Genomic DNA, 22,343 nt, shown 5'->3' on the forward strand with positions numbered 1-22,343 from the left:
AGCCTAGAAAGTAGTTTCATGTTCGGCTTGAATACTTTTAGGCAATAAATTTTCTAACACAAACAAAAACCCGAAATAACTCAATTTTTCACTATTGGCCTTGATAAAGTTTCGCAATGGGGCAACCGAACTGTCAGTACCTCCACCCTCGGAATATTTACTAGAGTCGGCCAAATCAAGTTTTCCTCTCCTTCAAACCGATTCCCATAGGTACGCCCCTGAGAAAAGAGTGTAAAATGATTTTCGAAGATGTCAGGGTGTAGGCTAAATTCTCTAATTAATGAATTAATTGTATTTGGAAATCTTATTTGAAGCAGTAGACGTTAAACACAAAACCTTCAAAATGCACCGAGTTCTACCACTAGTTTACGGTGTAAATAATGTAAAATTGGGAAGATAAAGACCAATATATATTATGAAAAAAGAGCAGATACTTTCACAGGGGTAACCCTATTAGAGGATAATTTTTAAATTTTAAATTAGCAGATGGCGCCAGCACCCTTAAACGTAGAAATTGTAAATTATCTAAAAACAGAGAAAATGTTAAAAGATTGGATTTATCTTCACGCCGAATTTTTCTCAAATGGTAATTTCCTTATAGTTTTTAAAAAATGTTAAAAGTATTAAATAAGAATTTAAATATAACCTTTAATTGTGAATCAGCTTCTATTATCTCTATTAGTGTACTCTTTCCTCCTAAGTTGAATTACTCGAATAATTCTAGGATTTTGCAAAAGATTTATACACACTTCTCTGGAGTTATACTCTTCATTACTTGATACGTATCTTAAAGGGTGTATATTGTAATTGTCTGCTAACTCACTCTGCAAAATATTTTAACGTAATTAGCGCCAGTTAACCTGGTGGGATTAATGTTTAACTTTGTATTAGAGTCAAACGAAAATAAATGAACCGCAAATATTTTCGTAAACTATGCTGCTTAACTGGCATTAAAATACCCCTCGAAATTTTGACCCTTCGGTGGAGCCATGCAGTATGGCAAATGAGGATACGTGTAAATCAGGGAAGCATTAACCTTTTAGGTGCCTACGAGGAGTTTCGACCCCTTGGGCCCAACCCAATATGTGCCTATTTGTTCAACCGTGATTTGATGTAAGCCTACATGCTTTTATTTTTTAAATAAATTATTTTAGAAATTATTATTTAAAAAAAAGTTCGAAATAACAAAACCATAGTAGGACCATTCTTACAAGGAGAGTACCCGAGGTGTTTATTGCCGATTTTGTTCAAAATCGGCCGTAATGTAGACCTATATGAGATATGAAATTTCCCAAAAGGAGACGTTGCACTACCCATTCGTTTTGACATGGCAACCGAAAGTGGTTTTGAACACTTCAAACAAAAAAAATAAGATTTTTCCCTTATTTTACCCAACAATTGTGGTCCAAATTAACCCCTCCCTAAAGGGGGGGCCAAAAGCTTATTTTTAATTACTTTTAAGGGGGCGCCAAATTCAATATTTAAACTGTACCAATCTTAATTCAAAACCAGGGTTGCCACAATATTTTCAGATTCCCGGTTTTCCTGACCATTTTCATAGATTTTCCCTGACTTTATAAAACCGAAATTAGACAATTTTTAATTTTATATTTTGCTTTTATCAAAAGTTTATAAATTGAAATCAACCTACATTTCAGTACAAAAGTATTATTGCAACGTTAAAAAAATTAGCAAAACTTTAAAGGAACTAAATAGTAATCATAGAATTTGTCAGATACCTAGAGTAAAATTACCTTCAAAAAGTGTCCAAATTGGAATTCCCTGACTTTTTACAAATTCTTAAAATTCCCTGACCTTTCACCGACTTTTTACAAATTCTTAGAATTCCCTGTATTTTTAGGCCCATTTTCTAAATTCCCTGACCTTTCCCTGACTTTTTAGGCCCATTTTCTAAATTCCCTGACCTTTCCCTGACTTTTTAGGCCCATTTTCTAAATTCCCTGACCTTTCCCTGACTTTTTAGGTCCATTTTCTAAATTCCCTGACCTTTTCCTGACTTTTTAGGCCCATTTTCTAAATTCCCTGACCTTTCCCTGACTTTTTAGGTCCATTTTCTAAATTCCCTGACCTTTCCCTGACTTTTTAGGTCCATTTTCTAAATTCCCTGACTTTATAGGCCCATTTTCTAAATTCCCTGTTTTCCCTGACATGTGGCAACCCTGAAAACGTTCCTACGTGCCTGGAGCTTGTTTCCAACCATTGACCTATTTCAAAATTAATTAATACCCCCACATGTGAGGGAAGTCTTCGCAAGACAGGGGGAATGGAATTTTCACCCACAGAAACTTCACTTAGCCTAGGTTAAAAACGTGTTCTAGTCTTAAGTCTTTAATTTTTTTACAATTTTCTAGTCAGACTTAACATCACTATCACAATAATAATACTAATTTCCAAGTCGTCGTTAAATTAAGTTTAACAAATTAAAAAAGTATCAATATTTAAACGGTAAACTTTAAAGCAATTTTATAACCACGTGACTATTTTTAAAGGTTTCTACCGTTTGATGGCGCTCAAATGTTTCACGAGATAAATTTTACCCATTATACCTTGCAATTTACGCTATCGCCTAAGGGAAAACAGAATTGAGTAAAAAGGTGTATTATATTTTTATTTTAGTTTCCAATTATTAAGGAGGCCACGTTACTTACAATATTTAGAAACACTTATTTCGAATAAAGCAAATTAAAACTGGTCTTAAACGAAATACAGTTCCCGTTTAATATCATAATATCATTAATAAGATATCATATATACCTCCAAAGTATTCTTGTTAATTTTTTCATTCGGGCGTTCAATCTTGGCTCGAGTTTTTAACCCATCCGAAAGCTTTGTTCTTAACCTTGGAAGAAATTCTGTGATTTCAGTCTCACGTGACACGACGTCATCCACGCTTTTTCGCACAGAGAAAAAACTCGCGCAAAATGGCTGCCATAGCCAAAGCTACGAAGTGAAATTACTCTATAATTATCATCACTCCTACTCGCTCAACGTATCAACTATTAAAAGTACTACCGACGTTCGTAACCTTGAAATATTTACCGACGAACGATTTACATTCTTCGCGTACTCAAATCATCAACTAGCGCATTAACTCAATCACCGGTTTCACACTTGATACTTCAAATACCCTTATTCGAAACTCTACTTTTACTAAATATCGACTTCGCTTCGGTAGTGTAATCGTTATTACTTAACCCCGTGGACTGAACCAATTATCGACAACTCGACAAAATAATTCCCGAGTTGCTATTTTAAATCTGAGTTAATGATCTTGCCTATCTATTTGATTTACGTTCTCAGAGAATTATTTTCGAAGAAGCCATCGAGTCAAATATTAACTACAACCAGAGATAAATGAACCAAAGTTATTGAAATAGCGCTCAGAATCGGAGGGCGTTTTCCTTATGAAAATTATGAGAAAATCGAGTCCAATAAAAGATAATTTCCATCCCCGTCTTTTGACGTGATAAATTGCACTTGGGAATTGTTCGTATAGCTATTTCTATGTATAAAAAATGGTTTAATAAAAACAAACTTTTTTCGGCCTAGAAGCGCGCAAAATTTAAAATTCGAGGTAAAAATATAACTTCATAAGGAAAACGCCTCCAACATGGGGAGTATAGCAGTCTGATAACTTCGGTTCATTTACTTCCGCTACTACTAGTACCAGAAGCCATCGAGTCAAATTAATTACACCACTTATTAAAAAATACGTCGTAAGACACTTTACGTCTCAACTAATGCTATACCACTCGAAATTTTGCAATCACAATCTAAAACTTCCATCCGTGGTTCAAAGTTAATTTTATTTAATGTAATATTGGTTTGTGTTTTTCAATTATTTTATCGGTAACTATTGTTTTTAATATATTATTAGTTTTCCCTAGCATTTCAATAACGTAGGACCACGCTTATTTGTGGTGTTTGTTTTTACGTATAAAATAAATGAATTGTCGAACTTAAATTTTTTGAGTAATTGAAAATGCGTCTTCCCGAATGAAGAAACTAAAATTCAAATGGGAAAGCTCGCGAGGGGGTCCCAGCGGGAAGCGTCGAAAGGGGCGCACTGGGCGTAAGGTATACGGAAGAAAGACGAGAGCGCCCTCACGTCACGCTCTCCGAAAACATTTTCAAGGTCATATTTCGTATTGCAGATTCGGGATGGAAGACGCGCGGATTCCGTTCCCCGGCCGCCTATGACGTCACGTTACCCCGCCAAGCAACTCGGTCACCGGCGCCAAGGGGTATGGCCGCAGACTTCACTCGTTCGGCGGCCTTCCACGGGGCGATTGGGGCGCCTCCGGGACCCGGGTGAATTCGCCGATTTTTTGCCTCGCGTGACTCTGGTCCTGCCGCGATAAGGCGTCCGAAGTCGTGCCGGAAAACAATGTGTCATTACGCAATTACAAGGGTTGTCTGGCTGCAGCGCGATTCCTCGAATTACTAAACAAATATGTACTTGTCGCGCGTATTCAAGCATTTTTTATTGGATTGTTACGGGCCATTATCTTTAGGGAATGCGTCTGTCTGGGAAGAACTCCGCCCGCGAAAACGACAACGCGGTGGAGGAGGACTTTCCGAGGGGTCGGACACTTGCCATTATTTTGTACGGGATTTCGTAGAGATTTTGGCAATTTTATCGTTACTTTTTGAAGTGATTTTGGGATTTCAATGTTAATTTGCCATAGAGATTGTAGGTTAAAATAAAAACTTCGTTATATTTGCATATATTTAAAACTTTTATTAAGGATTAAACCTTTTTTTTTTATTCAAGGAAGATAGGGCTGATTCAGTCTGAGAAGACCGCGAGCCCGGCGAAACACCATCTGATTAATCAGGGCGAGATACGTGTGACGGCCACGCCAACGGGGGGATACGTGGGGACAGGATTAAACCTTAGTCTGAAGATTTTATTTTAACCTACAATTTAACAACGCATATAGCACTGCTAACCTAACTATTAATTAATGTTACCATAGAGAGTTAAAAGATTTTGCAATTTTAGACCAAGTGAACGGGATTTTTGTAAATGTCCGACCCCCTCGGGACTTTCATCTGATCCTTAGAAATGTGTCGCCCTAAATTGTTTCGTGTTTATTTATTTTTTTAATGCGCTTACGAATTTTCCCACCTCGCAACATCTCGCTTGAATTGTCTTTCCCCGAATCACGTGAGCTCAACCTACGATTAGTTTTATCGCGAATTGTTCTTGATATCCGACTCGTTTCAATTTGTCGTAAGCGTCCGATTTGGTTTGGACAGCGAGTATTTTGTTCTTATTGAGATAAGTTGTCGTTTAGGATCGAAGCTGGGACTTAATACGAATAGAAAAATCGGATTAGCGCTACTAAATATTCAGTGGCGTTGACGGAAATTTAGGATTTTAATTTTAATTTAATATTTTGATTTTTTAAATTTTTTCAGAATGTAAATGGCCTGGTTTCGGGCCCCACAAATTAAATTGAGAATGTTCCTGAAAATCAATTTCTGGGACCCCTAATAAATTAAAAATAGGATATAGCCTACGTAAAAAAATTCAGAAAGTAAATGGCCTGGTTTCGGGACGCCGGCCCTAGAAATTAAATTGAGAAGGTTCCTGAAAATCAATTTCTGTAACCCCGAGTAAATTAAAAGTAGGATATAGCCTACGTACATGTTTTTCATAATGTAAATGATCTGGTTTTGGGCCCCACAAATTAACACGATAAGGTTGCTGAAAATCTATTTCGGGGACCCCGAGTAAATTAAAAGTATAGGATATAGCCTATATATAGCTGTTTTTTCGTCTGCTAAGCCGGCGATAAATTACAAAGCGTCTGCTTAGCAAAAGGAAATTCAAAAGTTTATGAGCTTCTCGCGTTGACCGCTACGTGGCTCTATGTAGTGGACAAATTTGTATTGAAATTAGCCTAGCTACCACGTTTTTACACACACTTCATTGATCCGAGTACACGCGTGGACTATTTAAACCTCAATAGATAGAGAGAGCTTTCACCCTTATTCTTCCGATAAAGAAAGAACAAATTCCATAGTTATTGTTTTTACCGCGCCTTTTTTTAGTAGAAGTTTCTGTTCGGGAGTGGGATGGATCTCTCGCCTTCACTCGTGATATGATTCGGATAAAAATGACAGGCAGATGAGCCGGCCAATCAACGAGGTTCTTCGCTCGATCTAAATAGTATTTAATGAGTCACGCAACGCTGTCTCTACTCTCTGATTAAACGGATCCCTATATAGAGCTTTCTTTATCTCAAATATAAATATGGCGCGATTTCTGATAAGCGATGCGGCCTCGACCGTTGCTTTCTAAGCTGGCCTCATAAATTGCGCTCTTTCGTGGAAGGTTATTCGTCACAAAAAGACTCTTGGACCCGTGCTAGCTATAATCAGTGCCGTATTTTCGCCTAGGCCAACCTAGGCCGTGGCCTAGGGGCCCATCCTTGGAAGGGGCCCTCCAGTGACCGTAATTACTGTATTCGAAGGCATAAATCTATAATATCAATCGTAATTTATATTGGAGAAATTCCTAGGTAGAAGATTTTGTTTTAAATCGAAATGTTGCATAATTATCACATATTTAGTCGACGATTGTTAAGAGCTTTTATTTAGTAATATAACCGTAGTGCTCAGCTCAGACTTCTACGCTGAATCAGGGAAATTCAGGCACAGCCTAGTTCCAGGGATAAGAGTAAATGCAGCGCGTGAATATTCAGACTCATAATCTGCCTATGGGCCCAGGATCTCTAAGTCCGGCCCTGGCTATAATGACATTTTAAAAGTTTCGCGGGAAATAGGTAAATAGGATTATTTAAAGCAATAGAGTGCCAGCAGCTTGAAACCCTACGACGTCACCAATGTTAAATGTCTATTGAGAAAAAACGCGAGTTTTCATGACAACCACTACGGAAGCTACGGCCGTGACGTCACTAACTTTTAAAAACGCATCAACTGCTAGCACTCTATAGGGACGTCAGTGGTATTTAGCTATGGTAGAGCCAGACGCAATTGTTAAAAGTGCTTTAGGCCCATTGCAATTTAAACAGGGTTCATACAATATTTCAAAAACCATTTTCCCTGATATTTCCAGGTTTTCCAGAGTAGTTTTGAATATTTTCCAGGTGTACTTTTTAAAACAATAGGGGTCTCTAAAATGTTAAAAGCGGTACTGTTACACTTTCTAATATAGTATAATCAAGATTGAACGTATGAATTCAATGCTAAGTAATAATTTCAATAATACTAAAACAAATTGCGCATAATTTGGAGTTCTCATAATTATTTTCCCTGATTTTTCAGGAAAATTTTCATTTTCCCTGATATTTCCGGGAATATTTCATGTTCCCGGATTTTTCAGGGAATATTTCATGTTCCCGGATTTTTCAGGGAATATTTCATTTTCCCTGATTTTTCCATGACTTTTTTGCTTTAAATAAATTTCACTGATATTTCCAGGTTTTCACTGATTTCCATGTTTGTATGAACCCTGTTAAAAATAGCTTATTTATTTATTTTTTGTATAATTTTAGCTTTCTTGTGAAAAAGTGTAATTAAAAAATATACACTTTTTTTCTCTGGTATTTTTCAAATATCAACTATTTGAAAACAAAACTGACCAATAAAACTGTTACAATTTGAACCGTTCAATTCAATATATTTCTTAAACTGTTAATAACGAAATGAAGGGTCTAGCTACCACTTTTCCCTGATTTTTATACCCATATTCAAATTCCCTGATTTTTATACCCATATTCAAATTCCCTGACTTTTCCCAGATTTTTATACCCATATTCAAATTCCCTGACTTTTCCCAGATTTGCATACCCATATTCAAATTCCCTGACTTTTCCCTGGTTTTGATACCCATATTCAAATTCCCTGACTTTTCCCTGATTTTTATACCCATATTCAAATTCCCTGACTTTTCCCTGATTTTTATACCCATATTCAAATTCCCTGACTTTTCCCAGATTTTTATACCCATATTCAAATTCCCTGACTTTTCCCAGATTTGCATACCCATATTCAAATTCTCTGACTTTTCCCTGGTTTTGATACCCATATTCAAATTCCCTGACTTTTCCCTGATTTTTATACCCATATTCAAATTCCCTGATTTTTCCAGAAATTCCAGGTTTTCCCGGTACCGTCGCAACCCTGTGTAAATAATCTTGCCATGACCTTTATTTAATGGAACAAGAAAAATGTAATTATCCATCCCCGGAATTGTTTCGATGAATTTTAAGGAATAGTCTTATCTACGCACTTCAAAATGAGTAAAACTTGTAGTTGAGAATTTGGTATCGAAACTATTTGGAAACGTGCGGGCCGATTAAGGTCAGCAGTAAATGCGAGATGGAACTTCTTTCTTTTTTAACGACAGATTTCCAACAAGATAGCTCGTTAGCCAGGGTTGTTTCAGACCTCGACCTCACTGCTATAAATATTGCTTTTATTACGAGCTATAGTAGCTGCGCCAAGGAGAAACACTGGATGGTCGTTTTACAACTGGTTAATGCGCTATTTACGTCAATCTCTTCTATATCGCTTCGTTCCTTTCTCTTATCGTGTTTTTTTTTGGTTGAATCCTAATTTCATATTCCGTGAAAGTTCCGATAAATTTCTAAATAAAATAAACCGGTTTCGAAACAAATAAATTTGTTTTAATTATTTTTTATTGACTTAATTTTTAATCATATCTGTTTCTACCAATGTGTTTAGTAAATTGCTTAATGTAATTTACCATTAAGTGGGTGAAAACTCGGAACCACTCCCGCGTTGAGTTTGCAAGTTAAAGGGGTTTTCCCCCGAGTTCTTCGGTTTCCCCTTCCATAAAACCTTGTCTATAGTTAACGGTATTAGTTAGTGTTGGGAGCTGTTGGCTCGCGTGGTATGAAGGGCTGGCCACCACCCGTAATTATTGTATCCAAGGTTGGACATAAGGATATTTTTTTTAGTAGTCAGCCTGACTAGTGAGCCTCCTACCTTAATTTATTTTAGTAGTGGGGTAAAAAGGGGGTATAAAAACCAGAAGGACAGCCAACATTTGGCTTTACCCGTCAGAGTTAATTATTATCACTTGAGTTACGTGTCTTTGGCCCATCACATTTTTTTCACGACTCTTGATAAAATGTCATTGATGAATGATGAATTTATGATACGCCATTATTTATGAATATTTAGGTAAATTTTTCAATAGTCAAATTGACTAGTGAGCCCCCAGATTTCGATTAATTTTAGTAGTCAGAGCATTTATTTTAGTAGTCAAATGCTGTGACTAGTGCCTTATGTCCAACCCTGATTGTAACCTGGCCACCTGAATTAATGGCTTTAAAATTCGCTTGATAACTTAGGCCTTAGCCGGTGCTTTAACTATTAGCCTAGTTGCTTATTATTATTACTGTACTTATTTAAACCCAGAATGCTTGAAATAATTTAACCATATAAGCATTAATAGACGTTTTCAAATTATCATCATAATTGTAAGCATTTTTTGTAGGTGTATTTTCTGTTAGGGCTTAATTTTGATTTATATTTGTTATAATTTTGCCCGAGGTTGTGGTTCTGTTATCAATTGAGAGAGACTAAATTTCTTCCTCGGCCGTTTTCGATTTGTCCGCTTAATACGGGTACTATAGGGCTAGGTGACCCCCAAAATGGGTTGCGAAAGTCATTTCAGTTGAACGGGTCCGAATCCCCAACTTCTCGTTTGATGGGGTAACAGGGTTGGCTCCAATTTTATTTCGGGATCTTCCCACGACCGTTTTTTCCTATTTCAAAAAACTTTTATTTGTATAGCGCATTTGTTGTTATTTGCACTCGGTTCGAAACCAGTTGTATAACGACCAAATTCGTTTGTATACAACTTAATATTGGGGTTGAACGACCTTCCGACCCTAATAGTAGACAGTTCGTTGACACCACCGTCTCAACGCGCATCCAGGGAAAGAAAAGGGGTAGAAAATTCGCCTAAAATCCAAATTAAAAAATTTAAAAAAATGGGCACGCCTGTTATCGAGGCGATATGCAAAAAGGCGTTGGCACCTTACGACGCGGACTTCACCCCGTCTTCCCCTTTCGCCTACGATACAACGTAACCCCCGTAAACTTACCCTCATCATCCCAAACCACCGCATCCATATGCTCCCATCTTAAAGACAGGATGCGAGAGAAGGAGAATCTAAAATTGGAAGAAAAAAGGCCGAGCCAGCATCCCTGTCGAATCTTGAATAGGAGCGTAAGATGAAGGGCAAATAATGCCGGGAGGGGGCTCCTTACACCTTGGCCGGGCCCGCCTTATCTGGCCCAAAATAAGCCGGCCATTCTTATCGAGACGAGAGAGAAGAGTTTTAATGGCGACGACGACCCCTGGGGGGATGAAATGTCAACCCTATATATATAATATTGGGCATAATGGCGGACGCGCAAATATGATGGAGCGCCGAGAGGAAATATCGTATAAGCAATTATTATACAACAGCGTAGCGTAGAGAAAGATGGATTGCGGGAGAGAGAGAGAGAGTAGGGTGGCGAAAAAAAGGGCGCCTATTTCCCGATCCGTGGGAACCGAAGGGTTGAGATTTATTTTTAGGGATGGAAAATGTTTCGGGGATCGCACCTTTTCTTAGCTCTTCCCTTTGTACTTCTCTCCACGGAGGTAAGTCCCCGAATATCCGCGCCCGGGGTTTGGCTGAAGCGGCCCCGGGCATAAGAAGCTATTATATAACCCGCCAACTGCCCTCCTTTCTTCCTATATATGGGCGAGCGTCTTGTCTTCCAAACGGGCTCGGCGAAAAAAATCAATGTGAGATATAAAAACTATCCTCTCTATCCGCTTCGATTCGCCGATGGAGAACGGGGAGCCAGAGCCAGAGCGTTTCCCTTCGGAGGCTAAAAATAGGCCTTCCAACCCTTTTTCGCGTTACGCGTGGATGCAACGCGCGAGGGGGTATTCGCCAGAGATGGCGGAAGAACGGGAAAAAAAGCCGAGACGGTTCAGGAACCCTTTCGACTCCCTATCGGGGACCCCTCGTCGGAATGGCGATTTGGGGTAGTCGGGAAACGCCACCTTACCCGGTATCGCGCTGGAAGCTAGAGATACGGGTCGTTTCGAAGCGGACGGTCGTCAGATGAGGGTTCGACTGGCGGTTCGAGTCTTCGAATTTCTGGTCTCTGGTAGCGGCGCGTTGGCAGCACCGGCCGTTTGTTGACGCGGCGGGCCGGGGTGGCCCTCTCGGGGCCTCTCGCGGGAATACACCGTCCCGCGCGTCCTTGTTGCGTTTTTTCCTTATTATACTCTGATTTAATAGTCCGTGCCGATATTATACGCGGGAATCGCGGTGGCTTCAGTTTCAGGTGCTCCGGACTATGCCTATAACTATAGCTACGCGGTGCGCCCAAAAAAAAAACTATAAGACGCCGACCCTATCACGGTTTCGATCGTATCGATTTCTTCGAATCACTTTGCACGCTCGGATTTTTCTTACCACTATTATTTACCCGCCTTTTATGTACTCGCCAAGTGCGGAGGATACTTTTGGGTATTAGCCTAGCTGATTATTATTATTATTATTACTGTACCATCACTACTTTCATCCGAGGGGGTAGTCACTCGTGAAATCTTTGTACGCCTGATTACTGTTCGAAAATCATTCGTTGATTTCCACTGATTTCCAGTTATTTATCACAATTTCTCCGTTAATTTAGTGATTTTCTTAAGCGATTTCCAGTGATTATCTACGATTTGTACACCTGATTACTAAAGTACCCAAAAATGTTTATCTCGGTTAACCAATAGTTTAGGTATATACAGGAATTCATTTCGAATTTATTTATTTTTAATAGTATTTCACCCAAAAATCTATTTTGGAACTACTCTTAATATTATCTAAGAAATATTTTTTTTGTTTTGTTGAAGGACTTATAGGGTTAAATGGATTAGTGTTCCGAAGTTCATAGATCTAGGTAAGTGAATTTATAGTGGCTAACTTGGTCAAGAGTTGACAATATTGGTTTGTTTTTGCTACCGGGATAGTGAGATTCTGATTAGTCCATTTTGTTCTTTGGGAAATATTAATGTTAACATTGTTCAATGTAAACTAAGTAATATTAAAAATAAAATTTATTAAAAACTTAAAAATGATTAGTTTTATCTTTTTACAGCAATTTTCCCTTAATAGCCACTATTAGCCACTTTTTGCCAATTTTCCACCGGTCTGAACGTTTCTACAAAAAAGTGGCTTTTTAGGAACATCGAAATGGATTTTGGGCATATGACGAAAATATAAGATTTTATATGTTAGAATAAAAAAATATTTTTTACTAGTACCGTTAATTTATTCAGAAATATCTTATTTACACGAAAATAGTTTAACTTTTAATTCATTTTGGTAATATTTCAGTTTATGAGGAAATTTTTTTGATTTATCGCATGTACAAAAACAGTATTTAACAAATATTTTATACAACATTTAATAATTTCAATATTTAGATTGGCAGTTTGTAATTTACCTTCAAAGTATTTCTACGAATCAAATTTAATTTTTTGATTTAAAGTTCCAAATAAAATCCCGTTAATCAATTTTTGATAAAAATAGGAATTATAATTTCCCAATATATTTATAATTAAAATTACAACAAAAGCAAAATAATTAGTAAACTTTAAAATACGTATTACGTGAGAATGGAAATTTCTAAAAAAAACAATCGTTTATTTTCCCGTCAGATAAGCGTTTACAAAGATTTGTACACTGATTTCAGGCATTCGAAACTGAATACGTCCTTCCGAACACCACGTAGAAGGCCATTGAAAAGCGCCTACATTCGATTTGGCCTACTAAAAAGCGCGAAATGAAATAGCGTAGAGAGAGGGTTGCAACGGCCGATGAGCTCGAGCGTCCTTTTGTTCGGCGGTGACGGTTTCTTTTGTCCGTCGCTGTCAATGTGTCGTTGCATCTCATGAAGCCTCCAGGGAAAGTTAGCAAGTTGTACAGTTTCTCCTGATAGGTGTAGTTCTCAACTATACAACCTACTACCTCACACCGGAGCTCACCGCGCGCGCGCCAACAAATTCAGCTTGTCACCCGCGGGGGAGTCGAACGAAAAAACAATTATTTATACAATGGAAATAAGGGAGTTCAAATACTCGCGTTAAATTTATCTATTAACAATTATCGTATATATTTGATCTTAGTAAAATTGTTCATTTTTATTACTAAAAATATATAATTTTGGAAAGTTACTAAAGAGGTTAAGAATTAACTTTGGTAGTTGTCATTTCTTATGCCAGGGGGTAGTCACTCGTAAATATTTTGTACATCTGATTACTGATATTTGGTAAAACAATCGATGGTTTCTAGTGATTACAGAAAAGGGGGGTCATTTTAAAAATCAATTTAACGTTACGGTAACGCGGAATCGATAAATGTCAAAAATGGATTAATAAATTAAAAGCGAATTGTCGGTGAGGGTAAAATTTGTAACGCGTAACTTTTGGGACGTAAAATGGATCGTTTCCGTCGACTCTCTCTCTTTTCCTTACTAGATGGAATTGGTCCGTGATCTCGGTGGTGCGGCATCGGGGTCCGGCTGGCGATTCTCCAATAACGAAAATCCAATTCCGATCGAGGCTGGAGGGCGAGTATCCATTGGGTGTCCCGCGTGACTCCTTCGGTTGGTTGCGGGACTGAGCGTCAGCAACCCGGGCCCGTAGTATCGAGCTTGTGATCGGGTTCGAGGGCCTCGTCCCCACCTTTGACCCGGGCGGCCTCCCTTCGCGGGGGGCGCCGCGGGGAGAGGCGGGGCACGACGGCTCGCTGCGAGACTATGCCACACAAGTTCGGATCTACGGGTTCGGACAACTGGCCAAAAGATCCATCGCCGGAAATCTTCCTTCTTCGTGGTCGGAGATATTTTTGGGGAAGAAATCCTGGAGACGTATCCCGCGTCGGAAATTCGACAGACAAATGAAACTACTCAGAAGGGAAATTATCCAGAGTTATTTCTCGGATGATCCTCACCGCGGTTGATGGGCGTCGACAAAAATGCTCTCCTAGGATAGCATCGATACCGGGACTAAACAAAAAAGTTCTACGTTTTCCTCTATAAATTAAACGAGTCTATATTTTCGCATATTTAAATATGCAAATATTGAAATATATACACGCATTAAAATAAGATAATTGCAATACGTTATCACGATGTTATTGTATCACATTTTCATTAATTTATATTTATTTTTATGCAAATTCGATAAATAAATTTTAGAAATTTTTGTGAATTTGAGAAATACCTTAATGTTTTTTTTTTAAATTTGAGAAATAGTTTAATTTTTTAGAATTTGAGAAACATCTTAATATTTATTTCTTTTAAAAATTTAAGAAGTACTTTAATATATTACTAATGGCTTCTATATTTTGACGAACATTAAAGTTTATGTGGTTTGGGGGAGAAATAGCGCTACCACAATATGATGTCCGCTAAATGTGGCGACTATATTGGGAAAGGAATAAGCTGATTCTTTTAAACTATAACAGTTTCCCTCTTGATAAATTTTGAATTTTGGTGGATCTAATTTCTCGCGAGCTCTTACATAATTCGGTGCAAAGCAGAAGGAAATCGCTTCTTGACAGTTCATCCTCTCTCTCTCTCTCTCTGATGGCAAATTTAAATTGCGCGCGGGTTGGAAAAAAAAAGGGTCGGGTGCGATTTTTTTTACAACGACCGGAAAATTCAGTATTTAATCTGCGCTAACGTCAAAAATTTCGGCGCTGAGAGTGACAAGAGTCGCCTCTTTGAAAAAAAAGAGGGGGGGGGGGGACCGAGATGTTACCCCGATAAAACCGTTGCCTCCCTACAACACCCGGGCGCGCCAAAGGGTTCCGAAGCCAGGGGACATTCACTCAGGGCTCCTTGCCAAAATCTCCAAGAACACGCCGCGTGTGATATAAAAAAAAATATATATATTTTTCTATCGCGCTGGAATTGTAGGACGCTTTACCGCTAAAAACTATCATAGTAATTTATGGGACACGTCTAGTTAGTTTTAACCGCCATAAATTACGTTTTAACCCTTTATTCCCGCTTGTCTATAGTTGTTTCCTGGTAAATTTATTATCGAATTTAGGTACAGCACCGTGCAATTTCCTATAAATTTGACGTCACCTGATCCTGATACATTGTTAATATTGAGAAGTATTAAAGGATTACTGATATTAAGTAGCGTTTTAATTGCTATATTAATTTACATAAATTTTATTTACATTTAAAATATTAGCTTATATAAATAAAACTGCTACATCGTGTTCTAAAATATTTGAAAATTAATACGTTAAATTTACTTTATATTTAATATAAATATATATTATATAAATATATAATAACCAAATTTCAAAAAAGGAAAATTTAGCACCACCCTTAAATATTCAAAATTTAAATATAGCCAACCGTCCGCAAGTTCAATTCTTACGTTGCTTTTTCTTCTACGTCAAGGGATTTCAAAATTCCAGCACTTGGGAATTATTAGTCAAAATGACTGAGATAAATACCAATCCGCAACGGCGATTGGCGGCGTGTTGTCACGTGATTTGCATATAGGGCCAATATGATGAAACGAATTAGAATAGACGGGGGGGGGGGGAGGATGAGCGCGCCTAAAAATTACCGGTCTTATCTCAGGCTCCCCATCTCCGAGTACATTGGCCAACCGAATAAAATGTCAAGAAATTGCCAGACATTCTTAACGGTCGTTTTCTCATTAACAACCTTTCATTTTTCTACTTTTTTTCTCGTGGTTATTTTTTTCGATTCCTTTCAGTGGCGTCGCGAGGTTTCGCGTTTTGGGGCTCTAAGCATTAGTATTTTTAGGTTTACCCGCATTTTAGATTATAATGTATTACATTTTTAAATAGCCCGTTGAAAATATTTCGATGATTATAACAACTCAATAAACAAAACTACGGCAGTTTAAATGTCATTTTAGAATATTTTTAGATAGTATAGAGTATAGGAGTAAAATAAATATTTTTCCTAAGCCTTAGAAGTCTATGTTAACTTCTGCTAATAGATCATTTTATATTCAATTTAAATTGAAATTTAACGTACAATTAACAAAGTATACAAAGTAAAAAAAATACTATACGGTATTATATAAATATTTTAGTGCTACCATAAGCTTTAAAAAGGTTACCGAAACTTCGAGGGTTGGGCTAGCGACGCCACTGATTTCTTAAACTCTGATGGGGTAGCTGAGATAATTCTCCGTATAACTCGGTTCGGGTCTAAACGCGATTGGTGTAAAATATTTGATTCGGGCGTTTAAAAAGGTATTAAAATATCAGCGACGAAAGGGAAAAGAGGAAGGGTTAAGCCCGATAGATGGCGCCACTGCTACAGATAAAGAGAAATTATGGATTTTTAAGCAGCGCGATTGTCCGCCTCACTCAAGCGCACGCTCGCTTCTCGCTCATTATTTGAGGGCCTGGCTCGAATTTATTGCGTGAATGCGGAGGAAAGAATCCATGTGAAAAAATACGTCTAAGCCTTGGCCTAAGCAATAAAAACGATTTCAGCCAGTTTTTTGTTTATTTATCGCAGTTATTCTTCAACGGGTTTAAGCCAGCTTGTAATGAATTTTACGGTGTGTATAGAAATAGTGTGCGAGTGCGTTTAAACACGTGTTAAGAAATTATCGTAATTTTTGTTGCTCTCCCTCGAACGGTGAAAACTTAATCGCCTGCCCTTAGCTACACCACTACCAAATTTTTACATTTGTTCAGAAAAGGGGTGGATCGAATTTGGCCGTGAATTACTCGAAGGCAGGTCAAAAGAATTCGCCCGAAGATTAATCCTATTTATTTATTTCGGAAATAATGGATTGCTAAATTGCTATAGGATTTAAATTAAAAATAGGTTAATATATAGGTTTTAAATGTTTAAATTAGTTAAATTAACCACAACAGCAAATAAAAACAAACATAACACACTGAAAACATAATGAATCCTAAAATATTTTCCGTGCTCCACAGTTTCAAACAATAAATGATAAAGCGTGCATTGACAGAAATATTGAAATTAGGTATCGTAATATTTTACTATTTTAAAATACATACAACAAAGGGTCTGGGTTTCTTCGGTATTTAACTATTTATCAAGATTGTAAGATCTCATGCTCATTTTGCATTTCAAGGGAAAACATGCCATAATCATTTTCCAATATATAAACGAATGAATTTAGTATACAATCTCCACTCTTTTAAGTCAACTTTACAGGCAGATTCAGCCTATATAATAAATGATATATAAAATAATATATCACGTTATAAAACTTTTTATATTATAAATTATATAGAGATTTGCAAATAAAAATAGAAGCTTGAGGAATTAGGAAATGTGCAGTATTTGTGGACAGCGTTTGAGCATTTAGTTTTTTAGTAAAATTACGATAATTTCGGTTTAGGTGTAAATGCAACTAAAATTATAGGCCTAGCGCACAACAGGTAAAAAAAAATTCGGGTCGTGTTATGGGAGTAAATTAAATATATGCCATCAATGATTGACGCGGAGAAATTAGCACTGTCGGTTAGACGTTGATCTAAAGAAGCCTAGGCTTAATAAGACCCCCACTTTAAATCTATTGTTTTAGGGTGTGCCCAGAAATCCTTTCCCTTAGTAAATTACCAAAGTGGGAAAGGAAGGAAATCGAAACAAATGGTCCCCAATTGGTCGTAAGGTCTGAAGTTTAATAAGTATTAGAAAATAAAGAGAATGAGGCCTCGTGAGTAGGCCTGAGAGCTATCTAAAATACAAATCTAGATAGGAAAAGGTCGGTAGCTTACCCGTAGTAATTTGACTTTCCACGCTACGTAAACACTCGGTCAGTGGATGCGCGTCTTGCAAATATATCGTCGGCGACGTTTTTTCTTCGCGATAAAAATTTTCTCGGTGATATTTGGAGAGAGCGGCCGAATCGCGTCTAGCGTGATTTTTAGCCCGTCGTGGATCCCGCGTAACCGGCCGATCAAGATAGACGCACTGTCGGCGGCCGACGACGTCATGTTGTTACATTTCTAGCGAAGCACCATTGAAATCGAAGGTAACCAACGCGCTTTGACGTGTTAATTTCGATAGATAGTCGAATGCCAGATGTGATAATCCGTCTTGGCCGAGTTAAATTTTCACTAAGCAAAAGCCGCGATTAGCGTAAAGGAAAGCCGGTTTTTTTCGTATAACTGGGGGGCGTTGCGTTGTATAATTTCTCGGGAACTTCCTAATTCTTTTTGGCGCCATTTCTCTGGGTTCTTTGTTTTTTCTCGTCGCATCTCTAGCGCTGATAATTGCTTGTCAATCTCGAAACGAAGCGTAGCTCCAATACGAAGTCTCATCTTGTCTGTAATTTAAAACAAATTTGGAATTAGTTACGCCTTCGTAACGCGATAACTCGTAACGTTTAAATATAAAGACGAGTATTTCAAATTTAGGAATATAGTAAAATTTATTGGTTTCGAGGATGCGATGAGGAGTGGTTCTTTGGCTTATTAATACGGCTATCAAAAAGGGGGGTTGTGTCTATCCTTATTCGGATAAACATCCAACCAATGAAACGAGGCAGTAGCGCCAGTATATCAAAAGTGCATAAAAACAACAAGATAACGTATTACAATAAGGGGCCCATTTTGATAGTTCGATATCTTACATTGTCAATGAAATTCCTCGGGTTTTACCCACGCACGATTTTTTTTTAATACTACCTTGATAGATATCGCGGCAATAGGCTTAACTCGCGACTTCAACGTGATAAACTCAACGTAAATTATTTACGCTATTAATTAAAGTGGTTACGTGTAATGTTCGTGTGCAGTTTGAAAGATTCTACGAATTTTACAAACCCCATTTTGTTATGTTTTCTCCGCGTGATGAACTTCGCGGCAGAGTGATTTCGAGTTGGTCGTAAAACTAGTTTGTACTTAAGTAAAGCGCAATAATTACTTTAAAACGAAGATTAAGTCGAGAATAGTTCGTATTAACGTTGAGGTAAACTTAAAATTTGACAGCGGCGATGGGTAATGAACTGGGAAACGGTCGTGGCCCTTAAGCGCGTTAAGCCTCGGCTTGGCGCAAAGCACGCGGTGAATCGTACGGGTTTAAAACTAAAAGTACGTCCTTAAAGGGTTAAAACAAAACGAAACGAACGTAGAATAAAGCACGTTGTAATTAAGGCCCGCACGTATCTCGCTCCGATTTGTCCTCGTTGATTTTTGCGTAGAGTGAATGAACGGTTTTCCGGTGTTAATGTTTCGGGCCTCGGTCTCCTCCGTACGCGACGAACACAGTCACTATGTTCTCTCGCTCTCCGTGATAAAAGCGAAGCCGTGAGCCCAACGAGTTGATGACGGAAACGCACATGTACAGCGAGTGCGTGCAGAGGAAAAGCCGCTGGTTGGCAGAGACCGAGTTACGAGCCTAGAAGCGAGAGGATCGCGGAAAATACCGGCGAAACACCTCGATCGTTTACGTTACGAATATTCGAAATTTCTACGCGAGAGTATAGGCGTCCGGCGATAGCGCGGCCAAAACAATATCCTTTTTCGCGAGAATATATGACGCCAGAGTTACGACCTTGTCGGAAGCGAACGGGTCCGGGAAAAGGGTGAAAACGTGCAGTCTCCGCGATCTTGGAAAAGGAGGGCTGCTGGAGATCGTCGACCCTCGTCGAGGTAGCTTCCGAGCCATTAGCAAAAAGCAGCCCGCTCTCTCTCCGCCACTCGCTCGACGAGAGCTCCGCTGTTGACGGAGCCGACAAGCGATGCCTTTTTTCCCCGCAGCCAGTTCATCAATTTTTACATTCCATCGAAAAATGCGAGCTGAAAATGGTTTATTTTGGCTCTCGTTTCAAAATACGCTTAAAACCGCCTTAACTTTGTTGCCACAATAACGCGCGGGCAGGGTCGAGAAGCGACCCTAAAATATATGTAGCCCCCTTATGGAAGCCGCTGTATTCGCTGGTGCGGAGGTATAAAGGCATGGCGGATGCTTTCCCAAAGGCCGAAAACCCCTTTCGTTACGTATATTTCGCACCCCCTCTCTCTCTATTCCTTATGCTTGCATTGTGTCGCCCCCCCCCCCCTATTCCCGACGTCTCTCTCTCTCCCCGCCGTGTGTGTCTCTTCTCCCCCCCTTTAGGATTTCCTCCCCTCCCCCTGGCACCGGCTTTTCTCCCGCCTTTTTCAATGCCAATACGAAAGCGCCGTTAAACATTTTTTTCCGTGCCATTTTGAATGGGCCAATGGAGTTTTGGGTAGGCTACGAGAGGAAGGTCCATATTGACACGAGCGAGCGCCTTCTGGCGCGAGTTACGCGATTTTTGGCGGCATTTTCTTCTGGCTCCGACGTCCGTTTCCTAATCAAGAAAATGCAAAAATGCGTTCGAGAAAATAGGCGAGCGCGTTATTCGCTAACTGATAGGTAATGATGGCGAAAAACAGAATGACGAAGAGAGAGGGGAAAAAATCCTTCCTGATCACTCGGCGTGTTCCATCTCTCTATCTACCCCCCCTCTTTCGTTTTCATTGCCCCCCTTTTTCACGTAACCCTTTCGTTCTCTGGTGGATTTTCTACTATCAACGTTGCTTTACGGATTCAATCGACCATGGGCTCGAGTTAAACCGGCGATTGTACTTGACGGAGGTAGCGATCACATTTGCCAACTTTACTCTCATTCCGATTGTATACGAACAATTAAATGTTCAGCTTTATCCCTTTATTTTTAAATTTCAATCGTCTAATTAAGCCCCATTTTCATGCTCGCTGGTAGCGGGTAAAAATCGTCAAAATTCGCTTCCGCCACTCGCAAGGGTGAAAATAAAGCTAAAATATCTGTTTGAAACAGATCGACGCGGAAAGTGAAAAAGTGTATAGCTGAAGCGGATTTTGACGATTTTTACCCGCTACCAGCGAGCCTGAAACTGGGGAGCTATAGTTTCTATTTCATCTCTTCTAAAGCAGACTTTTTTCCGATGTTTGAAACGGTTGGCAAATAGATCTTTATTATCGAATTAAAAATGAGAAAATAGGCGTGGCCTTACAAAAAAAGGGGGCATTCTTAGACTATCGGATCATCAATTTAAGGTACGCGATAATTATAATATTTCCTCTCTGTGTGTGTGTGTCTGTTTCCTAGGGCCTTTTCCCGGATTGAATTACTGGCGTGTCGCGCTATGCGGATGTGATTTGACGGTCGCTTATTTTAATGATGTGGCATTCGCGTATACCTGTATCTATTGTTTGAAATTTTTGGGTTCGAAATTCAGTCACGGGATTATTTCTTTATTAGACTAATTATTTGTGGCATTTCGGTTTTTTATATTAAATAAAGTGATACGCAAAAAGTGTTAATAACTTTTATGAAAATGTAGAATATTTTTAACATAAAATATTATAACTTTTAAATTCAATACGACTATATTTAAATACGGTTGTTAGTTTTTTAGCACGCAAAATTCCTTATAACTAGTGGTCGGCGGAACGAATAAATTAACCGGCATAATTTCGATTAACCATAAAAAGTTGGGTTAATTGTTTTTATGAACATTTTATACGAATAAACAACGATTTAACATGCAAAAATAATCGTTTTTTTCGTATATTTTTTGGATAATTTGCGGTTATAAATAAAAATAAATAATTGAATAATTTCTTATTCAAACGCCGACCTCTACTTATACCTGAGAATAACATTGGGATATACTGTCTTCTACAGGGATTTTATTTAACACCGTTTTGGATATTTATTATCAGAAATATTGTGACCATAATTTTTTTTTCAAATTCAATGCAACTATATTTAAATACGGGCTACCAATACCCAAAGCCAAAAAACCTGAATCTTTTTCCCCGTGCTTAAGAATATCACCCTGAATTTGGTCTACTGCTAATAGACCAAAGCGCCTGTAAAAATGTTGCAATGGCAATATCGCGGGGTACCACCCTGGCGCGAGAAGCCAACATTAAGGGGCAACCCTTGAAATTTATACGCGATAGAGCGAAAAATGGATCGTAGGTAGACCCCATAAAAAATGCAATTAGAATAGTACTGTAAATACAATTTACGCCCACGATAGACTATTATAATTGTATAGTTTGGGGCGATACACGGAGTAACACGGCCATAAGGCGAGTCAACGTAACGAAATGTAGAAGAAGGTACAGTTTGCGCGGTACCGACTATTTAGTGGTCGATTAAAGGCGTCTGCTATCAGCGGAGGAGGCCGATATGAAAGAGTGAGATTAAAAGCTATCTGGCAACCCTCGGTCGGACGTGGATTTCGAGC

The 22,343-nt window shown here is 38.5% G+C and overlaps 1 long non-coding RNA gene across 1 annotated transcript in view; it reads right to left on the minus strand.

Annotated features, from left to right (window-relative positions):
• Positions 1 to 22,343, minus strand: part of LOC149933043 (uncharacterized) — a 55,077-nt gene that overhangs the window by 18,263 nt on the left and 14,471 nt on the right. Inside the window, exon 2 of the long non-coding RNA XR_016472811.1 lies at positions 17,853 to 18,403. This is a non-coding gene — a long non-coding RNA (uncharacterized LOC149933043). The remainder of the gene's footprint in view (positions 1 to 17,852; positions 18,404 to 22,343) is intronic.

Source organism: Leiobunum rupestre, chromosome 8 (genome assembly GCF_980474605.1).
Source record: "Leiobunum rupestre chromosome 8, qqLeiRupe1.1.hap1, whole genome shotgun sequence".
NCBI classification, from domain to species: Eukaryota; Metazoa; Arthropoda; class Arachnida; order Opiliones; family Sclerosomatidae; genus Leiobunum; species Leiobunum rupestre.